The sequence below is a fragment of the Camelus ferus genome, chromosome 12, assembly GCF_009834535.1.
Source record: "Camelus ferus isolate YT-003-E chromosome 12, BCGSAC_Cfer_1.0, whole genome shotgun sequence".
NCBI lineage: Eukaryota > Metazoa > Chordata > Mammalia > Artiodactyla > Camelidae > Camelus > Camelus ferus.
The window spans coordinates 55,654,253-55,668,379 of NC_045707.1; the positions used below are offsets into that span (position 1 = coordinate 55,654,253).

The 14,127-nt window shown below is 37.4% G+C and overlaps 1 long non-coding RNA gene across 1 annotated transcript in view; it reads right to left on the reverse strand.

Moving 5' to 3' along the window:
* LOC116667788 overlaps nucleotides 1-13,070 on the reverse strand; it is a 218,936-nt gene extending 205,866 nt beyond the window's left edge. Inside the window, exon 1 of the long non-coding RNA XR_004324864.1 lies at nucleotides 12,867-13,070. This is a non-coding gene — a long non-coding RNA (uncharacterized LOC116667788). The remainder of the gene's footprint in view (nucleotides 1-12,866) is intronic.
* Between the last annotated feature and the right edge of the window lie 1,057 nt (nucleotides 13,071-14,127).

Here is a 14,127-nt window from a genome sequence, read left to right on the forward strand (position 1 = left end):
CCAAAATGCCTGGTGCTTTAGCTGGGAAAACTCAAAGGCTAGAGGTAACAAAACGTCTGGGAGCTGAAATCATCTGAAGGCTGATTAACTCATGTATCTGATAGGAAGTGAAAGCAGCCGCCTCCAACCGTGGCTAGGGCAATTTTGTTTGAATCCTAAGCGCATCAATCCCACGAGGACCAGATTTCCTGTCTTTTATAACGTAGACTCTGAAGACACATACGTAACTTCTGTTGTAATCCCAGCTCACCCAAATTCAATGGGAAGAGAACACAGATTCCCCCTACTTCTCACTGGGAGGAGTGTTAAGGACACATTTTAAGAAGAGCATGTGGGAGCGAAATATGTTCAAAACTAATTTTGAGAAATACAATTTCCCACTGTCAGCCTGCTAGCCCCCCCAAATTCATATATTCTCATGGAAAATGTGCTCTTGATTCCCTCTAAAATCCCCAAATCTAATCCAATTATAACATAAGCTTCAAGTTAAATGTCTTACTATCTAAATCAGGTCCAAATACATACTGGGCTCTTTAAATGTGATTACTTGGCTACAGCTCCTTCAGTACCATTTCTGTCAATCAGAAAAACTGAACTAAAGTTATCTGCCCTACACATACCCAAAAAGTGGTGGGATATTCATAGGGTAACGGCTACAGACTCTCCTATTTTAAAGGGATGGAAATAACAGACACGTGGCAAGCATTGTTCTACAGCAATTTTTAAATGCAGTGCATTCCTTGATCAAACTAAGTCCTACTACTTGAGAGCTGTTCTCTACGGCTCTTCGCCCTTCCCTCTAAGCTCCTGATTCTACCTTTTAGGATCTTGGCTTTGCCTTCTGAGTCTTCCTTCTTTTTCTGTAAGAATCGTCCATGTTAGCAGCTGAGAAGTCGTCTCAGCCTGCTTCCTTATACCACAGTGACCGAGTTTCAAGAGTGAGTGTCCCGAGAGGACCAAGTAGAAACTACATTGCCTTTTATAACCGAGTCCTATAAATCACACAGCATCATTTATGTTGTAGTCACAAGCTCTCCAGATTTTAGAACAGAGAATATCACAGACCCTCTATCTCAATAGAAGTTTTAAAGATAAATTTTAAGATGAACTTGTGGAATTATACAAAATGTTTCAGGCATTTTGAGAAAATACAATCAGCCGTTACTGGGGACTCTGTTTTCTGTTTGGCCATTTTAAACCGAAGAGTCTCGATTCAGTCTTCAGACTCCTAATCCAGTTTAGCTACTACTAGTAAGAAATAAAGGTATAGAGACAGTCTTACGTGGAGGCAGAGTGGTCAGTGACTTCCTGCGTGGGATACGAAGCCCTATTCAAAAAAATTAGCCCTTTCCCCTGGTATTAGTAAAGATAGGCTAGAATGAAGGAGGAAAAAACCCTCAAAAATATCTCTAAAAATAATCACCTATCTAAAAAAATAATCACCTACTCCAGGCTTTTTTAACAATTCAAAGTGATCTGGTTGATAGTTAGCTCTGCTCCTTTTTGTCAATCAAGGATCCATGGCTCTCGGATTAGCCTACCATCTTCAAGAGTTGAATTCCAAAGTATTCTTGCAGGGGCACCACCCAACACAGTGAGAAGTAGAAAAGAGAAGTAGAAACCAAAGTGGTTTTATAAGGTTTTTATGGGCCAGATCTGGAAGCAGTCTGAGTTCGCTCAGTTTCCATTGCCAGAACTCTGTAACATGGCACACCTAACTGCAAATCTATATATGCATGCATAGTTTGTGCCCAGGCTGAAGAGGCCATGTATTTTCCTGAAAAGTCACATCCAACTTTCCCCAAATACACTCTGCCAGCTCTTTATTAAAACCACCATCTTCCCACTGTTAGGGTGCAGCACATCTCCAACTTTCAGCATCACTTGTGCAGTTTAGTCTCTCTCTACACCCCCTGGAGATCCACAGTGCATCCTTCTCTGTTCTAGTCTGTGCCCTGACAGACTAATCTTAGGGCTGCATCCCCTAGGCTTGCTTGCCCGCTAGTTTCTGGATGGGTGTGGCCAGTGGGAGATGGAGAGAGAAAATCTAAAGGAGAAGGGAAGAGGTCAAGTGTACTGATTCCCTCCCCCTGGTTATCTAGCAGCAGCTTCATTCTAAGGCTGGAGATCCCAGAGGGTGGCCACTGGACTCCAGTAACACTTGCCCCTCCTGGCCCCTTTAGGTCTGTGGTGTTAACAGCTTCTCACTCAAGCTAATTTCCTAGTGTTTCTCTACTTTTTTGTTGGTTCTCACAGACTTTCCCACCCCTCTCTCTAAGTAGTTCCTTCATTAAATCGTTCTCAGTTAAACTCTCTGAGATGCCATCTGTTTCCCATCTTGCCCCTGACTGATACAAGCATTCTGCAGACCTCATTTGGTTCAACATATAATTATGAGGTGCCTATTTGTGCAAGTCTGGGATACATAAACTAGAAATAAAAGGGGACTGTCTCAGTTTTAGTCATCTATTGTATACAACAAATTATACCAAAATTCGGTGGCTAGAGAGAAAACATTAAGAATTTCTCAGTTTCTTTGGGGAAGGTATCTGGGTGCAACTTAGGTGGGTTCTTTGGCTCAGGGTGTCTCTCACAAGCTACCATCCAGGGGTCAACCAGGGTGCAGTCGTCTTCAGACTCGACTAAGAGAGGCTCTGCTTCCAAGCTCACTTACATGCCAGTCCGAGGCCACCTCAGCTTCACGTCACATGGACCTCTCCAGAGGGCAGCTCACACATAGCAGCTGGCAACAGCCAGAGAGAGCAAATGAGGAGAAAGGACAAGCATGACAGAAGTGGGATCTTCTTGCAGCTCAGTCTCTAAAGTGACATCACATTGTTTTTGCCATATTCTACTCACCAAAAGCAAGTTCTGAGGCCCCGCCCGCCGTCCAGGCGAGGGGATTACACGCGGACAGAAAGTCAGGAGGTAGGCCTCACTGGATGCACCTTAGAAGCTGCCTACTGTGTTCCCTAAGCTGCCCTGTGACCCTGCAGTGTCCCCGCGGCTTGCAAGAAATGCCAGGAGGAACTTTTGATTATAGCCTACAGTCTCTTCTATTTCCCCCTTTCCACAACAGAAGTCAACTTCCCTGCCCTTTTAATACACTCACTACAAAGATATACATACATCAATTAGAACGGCACTGCATCACTCTTAAATAAAAATCATTGCATGAAGAAAGGAAAGAGAATCTGGGTCTCTACAAAAATCTCAGTCAGTAATTTCTTGACATTAATTGCTAAGTAACCAATTCTATTCTACATTCTAATGGACTCTGTAACTGTCTACAGATCCTTGCTGTGTTCTGCGTACCCCGAGTCACAGCGGGCAAAAATGATAAACTCATTTGGGGATGGATTATTCAGTGGTCCCTACAGAGACTTAAACACAGAGTTAGAATAAAGTTACTTTTTTTTTTTCCCTTGTTATATCCTACCTTGGGCACGTCCATTTTCTAAAGCCATGCCATTTTTTCCTTGAAAATAATATTTATACAGTAGAAGGGATTTCTTGAGTAAAATTAGATTTTTCAAAGGGATCAGCAATAGAGGTAGACTTCAAAGTAATGTAATTTACACCGCCGAGCTTCTTTTGACCTGTAATTTACAACACGCCTGCTGTCACTTTCTTGCTCAATCATGGGAGATGCGGAGCATCAGTCCTTGAAAAAAGACAGATGACCTCACAACACACCAGGTCTCCAGAGATCCTCAACAACAGGGTACCAAAAGAAATTACATTTTGCTTTTTTGAAGTACTGGCCAATAAATGACTCTGTCTCTCCAAGTTCTTTTTTAATTCTCTTAAATCTCAAAACCAGCTAAAAGATCAGGACTTTTCCTAAGAAATAGTGTAATACTGAACAGATTATAAATTAACAGCCAGCAAATTTAACTGAGCCCACTTTAACCTGGTGAGCCTAAAGAGATATTTTTAAAGTATAAAGAAAAAAGAAGAAGAGGGGAAAAGTGTGCTCACTAGGCCAGCTTTTCTAACCTGTCTGGATTAAATGTGTCCTTTTAAAATAAGAAGTTTCTATTAGTTATTGCATATCAAATGATTAAAACATCACATTCAAAAGAGCTCATTTTTAGCACTGATTCTTATCTCCTGAGTTCTTAACAGAAAAATGAAACTCAACACACAGCAAACTGTACCCCTCATGTTACCTTAACATCACTGCCTATATTGGTTTCTTCCCTTTTTTTTCCTTAAATTCAAATCTCTCCTCTGTTTAAATATATACATTATTCTGAAAGTCTGACATATTTACTAACTTCCCTCTCACAGCCTTGACACCCTCCTTAAGCCACCATCTTCAATTTTAGCAGCACTTTGATCTAAACCAAATGGACTTTCCAATTTTGCCCCCAATTCCAGATCTCTTCTTTGCATTTGACTAGACTTCACCGTGTCTTACAATGTGTTACTTTCTCTCAGAGAGACCACCCTTCCCTTGAGTCATTTCTTGACCCTCTCTTGTATCAACTGCTGAGCCTTCCTGCATTTCCACACTGCAGTCATCATCATGGTCCAAGGTCCCGTTACTCTGTGTCCAGATTAAGTCAACAACCTCCCTGATGGTGTCCCTACCGTTTGCCCCTCCTGGTTGTGTGCTGGACTCAGTAACAGTTCATGAAAGCAGTTTGTTAAATTTTCAGGAATTGCCAGTTGGTTTTTGACAAAAAATTCACAATTAAAACGTATTAACCTACACAAATAAATTATATTTAAAATAACAGTGATAAATACACACATCTCACCCCTTCCTGCTTGGCTACATTTTACTATTTTCTATGGTCTGGAGTTGATTTACATCTATTACATCTGTAGAGTGGAAATATAATGTAACGAAGGACTATCGTAGATCTCTTTCCGATTCTTCATTAAATGATGTCTGGAATTGACCGTGGTGGGAGTATTTACAACATGGAAACTGGCAAATCCTACAAATCAGGACATTGGTTTTAGAGAGGAAGCTGTTGAACATTTTTCAGCACATTACTGTCATTGCACAGTGACACATCAGCCTCCTCTGCCTCTTCCTTGGTGAGGAGCCTACAGTGGGATATGGGCATTGTATTAGGCTTCTCTAGAGAAATGGAACCAACAGGATTGATCAGCCGATCAATTGATCTATCTATAATCTATCTATCTATAGTATAAATAGGATAGGCTATATAGATGGGATCTATCTATCTATAGATAGGATAACATCTCTAGATAGGATATATCTACATATAGGTCGATATAGAAATACAGATATAAGTATAGACATATAGAGATACACATGTAATATTTATTATAGGAATTGGTTCACACAATAATGGAGTCTGGAAAGTCCCAGGACCTGAAGTCTACAAGCTGCAGAACCAGCAAGCTGGTGATGTCAATTCATTCCACATCCAAGGGTCTGAGAAACAGGAGTGCTGATGTCCAAAGGCAGAAGATGGATGTTCCAGCTCAAGCAGAGGGCAACTTTGCCCTTCTTCTACCTTTTTGTTCTATTTGGGCCCTCAATGGATTAGATGATGCTTATCTGCATTAGGGAGAGCAATCTTTGCTCAGTCTACTGATTCATATGCTAATCTCCTCTGGAAACACCCTCACAGACACACCTAAAAATAAAGTTTTATCAGCTATCTGGGCATCCCTTAGCAGAAGTCAAGTTGACCCAAAAAATTAACCCTCACAGGTGCATCTGGTCGTCAGTCAGTGAAGATCTGCAGGTCCAATACCAGCAGAGAGGATGTAACTGTGGTTTCAGGTAAGACAGAGACACAGAGACAAGGGACGAGATGGAAGAGAACAGAGTATAAGCCTGTGAAGTCTGAGAACAGGGTCCAGTCAAGAAGCCCTGAGACAACTAAGTCGAGCTTTCCTAGTTCGAGTAACAACTCTATCTCTATCTCATCTAAACTGTCCTAAATGACCTCTCCTGCCTCCAAACAGAACAAAAACAAACAAAAAAGTAATAAATGGTCCTAAATGAGAAAAAATGATCTCTGTTTATTGGATAGAAGATAAATCACTGAGAATATCCATGCCCAATGACAGAAAAATCAGAAAACCTGTGCACTTAGCTGCAAAGGAAGTTAAAGATCTTTGCTTTTACTGCACACATTTTTCTAGCTGTTATGAAAAATTCTCCAGTCTTTTTTTCCACCCTCTCCTGTAGTTAACATTAAACAAAATCAAGCAGATAGCTTATAAGCTATGACTATAACTTAAATTAGAAGAAAGACTTTGTGGTTATATCTTCAAGTATAATCAGCAATTATGAACTGGAAAATTCCCATTCAAAAAGTGTGTTTCAATCTCTTTGATGTTTACGGTGTAATTTCTCTGTCTCAAATGCAAGATGGTTAGGACTTTCATCTTTCCTCCTTTCTTATTATTTGTGATTCATAGGTTTTTGGTTGAAAGTATTTTTAGCAGAAATTTTTAGAAAAGCTTTTTATATTGTACCATAATACCAGTTATTTGATAGTTATTTTATTATCCAAAATAATTTCAACAATTCTGAATTGTTATTATATGTTATGCTACACTAAATTTTTATAAATAAAATTGCTTTCCTAAAAACTATACAGATTAAATTCATCATTATTCTATAACTACTTTGAAATATCACTATATCAAAAAGATAACAAGTGGTTTATTAAAAATGTCTCATACATATCATTATTGTAAGCTACTATACGTCTTTCTTCATTTTAGTTTTCAAAATCTAATGAAAGTTACAATATTAACCATATTTCATAGCTGTGTTTTCTAAATGTTTCTATGTTGTCCAAATTTCAAGACTTCTACTCTAAAGTCAATTTTCCTTCTTCTAGCTGACCACACAGAGAAAGAATTTTCTATATATAAAGACAATACAGAAGTGAAAACCATTTGTAAGTAAAGAGTTGGAGCCAACAAAATAAGAAAAACTTCTCATTTCTCTATCTCCCTGACTTACTCAAATTTGTTATAACAAATATGAAAAAAAAAAAAAAAGGAATTGAGGTGACTGCTAAAAACAATAAATTCATTACATAAATAATTCTTTTTATAGTGTATTATTAAAGAATTAACATTAAACTGATGGCCTGATAACAAAACAAATTAGTATGCTATCTCTTTCAGCATGTCTTTCAAAACCTCAGCACCATTTTCTATTTGAGGAATTATAAAAGTCAAATTTTAGTCACCATTTATATGCACTTTAAATTTATTTGTCTTTCATGCTTTCTTTAATGAGAACTTGGTATTAGGAAGTCTAACATGATAGGGTCAATTTCCACTGAAGCTGTTTGCATTTGTGGCGAGAATCCTCCCAAGCTCTTGGGACCCAGTCATCTTACACATACATTTCAAAAATTAAGCACGGGACTCAGCAAGAGAGTGCAAGTGAACAAATCAACATCTACATACCTGTAATCTTGAAAAAAAAAAAAAGACACAAATCATGTGGCCTTTTGATGATGGTTCAGGAGCTGCTTATCATATTATGCAAATACAAAGAACACCATAAGGCAAGTAGGGTGAAAACTAACATTACTGAAGTCAGCAAACCTAGGTGTGCAACTTACATGGACAACTGGCAGCTTTATGTTTTCAAATGAGTGACTCAACTACTCTGCTTCTTGTTTTAAAAGTGCCATGAAGGGATACTGTGTACATTAATTCATAAAACATATAAAAAAAATCCCACCTTAATATTAACCATTAATTCCCACAAACTCTACGAATCTCTCTTACTTCATCCCGCAGAAGTTGTCCACAAGTGCCACCCTCAACGGGAACAAGCCTCTACCTTGATTTCAAGCATTTGTTTGTTTCACTAACAAATATTTTTACATCCTTACCAGTTTCTATCAAGTTAGAAAATAGAAGATGCTTGTCAGATCTTTAAGATAGAGATACCTTTCTCCTGATGAAGGTAATAAGCAGCAGTGGAAAGAACACTAGACTCAACATTCTGAAGACACTAAACCTAGCTGATGGTGACAACACTCTATGAACAGGTTGCATAATGTTTCCATTTCACCAAGTAATTTTCTGCACCCACTAGGGGCTAAGTTGTTCTGGCTGCTGGGGATACAATAATGAACAAGAAAAAATATTTCTGCATTTCTCTCGGCTCAGCATCGAATTTGAATAACAGACAACTAACCAAGTCATTATAGTTACATGTGACATTACAGAAGAAATAGGAGCTATAGTGGGAATGCCTAGCAGGGATGCCCAGAAGATATCAGAGCCGGGGTGCAAGAGAGATTTCATAAAGATTTCCTTCCATCCTCCCCTAGCTCACTGTTCAGCTCCACAGGTCTTTTTTTTAATTCCTTGATCACACAGTTCTTCCTTTATTGAAATGTTCTTATTTCAGTTCTGCAAGTAACTGGCTCCCCACTCATCTCTCAAATCTTCATTGATGTCCACTCCTCAGAGTGAACATTCTGAGTTTGTATCACAAGCAATCACTGACACATCGCCCTGTTTTATTCTCATCATTCCATGTATAGGTGATTAAAACAATCTTCACTTAGAATTGATTTAACCAGATGATATCTATTTCTGGAACTAGGACAGGAGTTCTAGGAAGGCGGAGCCTCTGTTTAATTTTAATCACTGTTGAGTGATCAGTGTTGAAAACACGATGGGTGATTAATAGTTATTTGTTGAATAAATGATGAATCTGCCTTGAGTACCTCACACAATGTTTAGAGAGTCAAATAAATAACAATTAACAACAACAGTGGCAGAAGCTTTGACACTTAAATGCTACTTTTTAGACTGCAGAATAATTTGATATACATCATTTCATTTGAATCACCTGTCCGATCTACGAAGGAAGTCTGGTATGATGGAAGAAGCAAAAGTTTGTGGAGGTCAAGTGATTTCTTTAAGGTCTCAAAGATAGTATATGAGTAATAGCAAAAGTGAAATGAAAATATAGATCCTCAATGAACAAACTGACTCACTGTACCACATGGAAATACAAACATTTTGCATACATAAATGGTAGACGTGCACAGGCAGAATCCTAAATAAACAAATTAGAAACTCATCAGCCACTTCCTAATGCAGTTTAACTAGCAAATAATCCCTAAATATTAATGATAAATCCATGCATTTGGCTCCCTTCCCCCAGGCAATATGTCATTATGTTCTGACAACAGTAGCACATTTTTTACCACAGAAATGTTCTTTAAACTGAATGAAAAGGTAATTATTCATTAGCTATTAGTCTGCACAATTTTGTAGCTGCTTGTTATATGTCAGATGCTGAGATGAGACTTGGCAGAGACACATGGAATTGAACAGAGAACCAAAAATGCAATATTCGTCAAATAACTTTGTGAAGGTAAGTAATGGCTCAGCAGCAAGGTGAACTGATAAAAGATCAACGCAAATGATTCCACGAAGAGAGGGCCCTCATCTCAACAGGTCTCAATCACAAGTAACATTTGGAACAAATTCATTAATAGGCACTCCAAAAATTCCCTAGGAAGACTCAAATTTAAAGCCATTTGGAAATCTAAAAATATAATGTACGTTAACGTTCCAAAAAGTAATGCAAACTTACAACTCCTGAGCTTTTTCCCAAGTAAGTATCTTCCTACTGTGAAGATTAAGAACTGGGGAAGGCAGATGGGGAGGGAGGCGAGCAAGTCCGTCTTTTAATCCATTATTCACTTAGGACAGGGATAAATCCTTAGAGAATATAAAACTTCTTGTAGACAAAAAAAGAAGAAAAGCCCTATCTTACTGTGCTAGATTAGCATTACCAGGGCAAGCATTTTCTCTGAATCACTGAAAGAAAATATTCCTTCTGGAATCATTGAAAAGTCAGACAGCCAGTGTGATTCCAGCAGAAACATGTGCAAAAATAAGTAAAATAAATTAAAAGTGCTTTATATGTATACATTTGGATCCAAGTTTTGAAATGTGCTATTTCTTAATATTTTCCAAGACCAATTTATGGAACTCTCATTATATTTTATGAACATCTCAGTAATCAACCTATACTGGTCATATTAAATATAAACATTTAACACTACTTATCGAATTCCATTGCTTATGACCAGTAACAAGGAGGCAATTACTGAGTAACTTTTGAGAAACTTTGTTTCTAACATGAAAAAATAAAAATTTACCAATAAATATTATGTCAGGATTAATTCAAAAGTAGACAGCTATGTACAAAATAGTTTTCTGATGTCACTATTTTTCAAAATTATTTAACAGTGTATCTTTAATAGAGTTCAACAAGTCTTCATAGAAAACAGACAACATGCCTGCAATTGTCCTTAGGATGCAAAGGATACAAAGATGAAGAGATGCTGATGCTGTTCTCAAACACAAAATTTCAGCCCACCTGTTATAATACATAAATTCCACACCCCCCCCCAAATACAATCCTGATGAAAAAGTTTTACTCGGTGAATTTAAATAAACAGAAAGAGTTCATTATAAAGCAAATGCAATCTTAAAATTCCAAAATTTCCTTGGGAGATTAATTTCCTGGTTAAGGTTGTCCAGAATAATCGTCTTCAAAATTAAATATAATTTTCCTAAACACATGCTGATCTGCCTAAAGCTATGTAGGTAACAGCACAAAGTAAAATCAGTGTTTATATGTCTATAAACACTTCACGTATTTTCTCTAATGCCGTGCACGGTTACCTCTGTTTCATAGTCCTTGAAGTCTTAAAAGTAAATACCTTATTAAAATATAGGCCTTTTCTAGAGGAATAATATTAAATCATTATCATCTCCTGATAAACTAGTGTAGATTAGTTTAGAAAAGGAAGGCACTTAGCAATTTGGCTACTTTCCAATTTCATCATTATTGATGTTCTTATTCAGATGTCTTAAAATTTTGATAAAGTATCAACATTTCACAGACACTGTAACATAAAGATTCCAAACTGGTTTTTTAAGATTTCTACATAAAATTGAATCCTACCTTCCAAAGAATGATTTTTTCTCCTTTTTCAGTTTTATTAGGTAGAATTATTACAGTTTGACTGCACATAAACATTATATTGAATGATTTAAACGCTTAAAATAAAACACACGCACACCCGTGTACAGACATATGCAAAATGCATAACTCTATACACATACACAGCTTTTGAGAACAAGAAATCCCAAATGCTATACACTGAGAAAGATACAAATGATCACTCTCTTGAATTCATTTAATTATCGTGACTGAGACTGAGTTTTGAGTGCACTTCCTTGTTTATTTGCTCATTCCTGAAGGAGAGTATGTATTCTCTAGCGCTCATTATCTTGAAAAAATACTCTCCTGGTATTAACTTCTAAAATGAATTTTGTCTCATGATTCCTTAAACAAATGACACTGAACACCTAATAGACCATGCATACTGACAAGTTTGCAGCATATTCAGGTCTATTCGTGGTTTTGTTTTATGTATTGTTTCTCAAAGAGAACTGAGCATCAAATACAATTCAGTGAAGATTTTACTTCAAGAAGATAGCTAATTAAGGGTTGGTTTATACAGTTCAGGTTTTATTAGCTTGGTAGGGACACAAGATAGACTTCCTATGTTAGATATGGAAACGGTCAGATCTTGGGCCACAGATAATCTGCATGCGTGATTTTTCTGGCCAGCACTTACAATGGAGAGAATTCACATAGCAGTAGTGATTCACAAATGCTCTTGAAACAGAAGATTCTACATCCCTGCATGTCCACCATCAGCTGGAGTTGAGTAAAGACTGCACCCTTTAGATACTACTTGGAGCTGTCCCTTTTTCTGTCACCTGACCCCTTTCACTCATCTTAATTACCTGCCTGGGCTTAATTTTGAGAGAATTAAAAGGCTCACACCTCTTTCAGACTGAAGTCATAGAAAGAAAGAGTGTGAGCTCAACAGCTATCCCCTGTTCAAGATTCATTTGTAGTTCAGAACACACTAGTTTTACACATTTACTTCTCCAGCATTTTGGTTGGAGGTAAATAACTGTTCTTAAATTTTCAGAATTTTTTTTAACTACTGTAAGACATATCATCTCTGAACATGTTGTATACACACATAAGAACAAATCAAAACATGGTGCTAAAATAAAATGGTAATTGCTTGTGAGTGGGCAGAGAAAAAAAAAAATCTCCTTCACAGGACTCCAATTCATGAGATCTTTCTTTGAGTACAATTGAAAAAAGTCCCATTTATTCATTTTTTTGGAAAAGCAATGAATGAGAAAATTCTGTTGATGGGATGGCAAAAATGGAATTGTCACACTTTTCAAAACTTAATGCCTTTAGCATAAATTTTTCTCTGTCGTGTTGAATTGAGCAAATATGTTTCTTTCCACTCTTGCTCGCCAATTTCTTAGAAGTTATTTTTGGGAGAATCAATTCCAGTTTGATTGTTACAAAGCAAAATTTTAGAGATTGTCACAATAGCTTTTAAAGTGCTTATAACGTTTTGGCTATTTTAAAATTACAGCTACATTTTAAGAGAGTTGAAATCTCTCCTGGCTTCTTTAACTGAGCAGAAATTCTAAGAGGGAACTGTGCTACATTTTCCCTTCCTTCTCAGGGTGTTCATATTTTTTTTGTTTCAAGGGTTCACACAGAAGACACTGATTTAAAAAAAAACAAAAACAAAAACCTTTTGTGATTAGCTGAGAAAATATCTTTAAAAAATCAACTTGGGGAAAGTTTTCTGTCCTCCAGCAAATGTCAACACTGAAAACTTGGCAGATGTCTAATTATTATTGCAGTTTTTCAAATAACTTTTTATGACTCACCAAGACTATGAAATCAGTTCCATTTAAAGACTTCTCCTATATTATTATGTCAGAATATCCTGATTTACATGCTATCTTCTGAGACTCACTGTGTTCAGTCTGCCTGTGCTGCAAACGTGGCAGTACATCTTGTTCTCATAACTCGCTCTTGCTCCCCTTCTTCCAGCCCTTCCTCCGTGCACTCATCAGGTCCTCTGAGGCAGTAAGTATCAGTTGTTCCCCTGAAGAGGTAAATAGAATAACCATATATCCAGGAACTCCCAGAACAGCTAATGTCACCACAGTCCATTTGTAATAAATGGATATTCAGCATTTTGATACTATAATGCCAAGTACAATGAGCGACGGAGTCTTTAGTCACTGATATCTGATTAAAATATCCAAAAGTTATCCAACTCTAATGCTCAGTTCAGCAATTTTCCAATGTCTGAGCATTGTTCTCTGAAAGAATATATGCTTTTCGAAATACAACTTATTAATGCAATTTAAATCTGCTTAAAATACACAAACTGTAAGGGTGACCAGTGGATTGTAAAACAGAGCTTGAATTTTCCTTCAAATATGTTATAATCAAGTGGGAAAACAGAAGCGTTTTAAAGTGCTCTGCTTAAGGGAATTTAGCGGAAAAGATAAGAACCATGAATCCAACTACACCATATACTTGGTTATAAACATCAGCGGAAGACTGTTCAGTTAGTTTAGGAAGTATTGAATCCACATGAGATCACTACCACAGAGGATCAGATTGTCAAATCTGACTTAAAGAATCAGAATTTTATCCATCCAAAATAATACCAAAAGGCTAAGAAGCAGCAACAAGAGAGTCAACACATTGAAAGCAGCTCCTTGGGTCCTTTCCTGTATCAGATCGGGTTTTGTTTTTGTCTTTGTTTTTTTTTTTTTTTTGGCCCGGAACATATGTGGTTGATAAGTGAGGTTCTTGGGTTTTTCACACAAGTAGAGGTGTTTCAGTTAGGTTTCAATTATGACACAGCTTCATTTTAGACCCCGGAGAAGTGCATGGCTTACTTGGCATTCTCCAGGGAGCAGTGCCTTCTAGATCCTGGGTTCTATTTCCTACAGGTAATTCTTTGCCAGAGATATCCTGCAAAGGCATTTCAGATACAAGGTTTCTTCTTCCTAGTAAATATTATCCGTCTGTTTACCCAGAGGGCCGGCTGACAAAACAATTAGACTAGGTCACCTGACTCCTTTTTTGTTCCTCTGGAGAAAAGAAGTAAATGTATAGCTGCCCAACTGTCTTAAAGTCCTTCTCCCAGGGATCCAGCCACGTACTACAGAGAGCCCAAATGCCCCAAATTAAATGATTTCTGAACATTCCCATCTCAA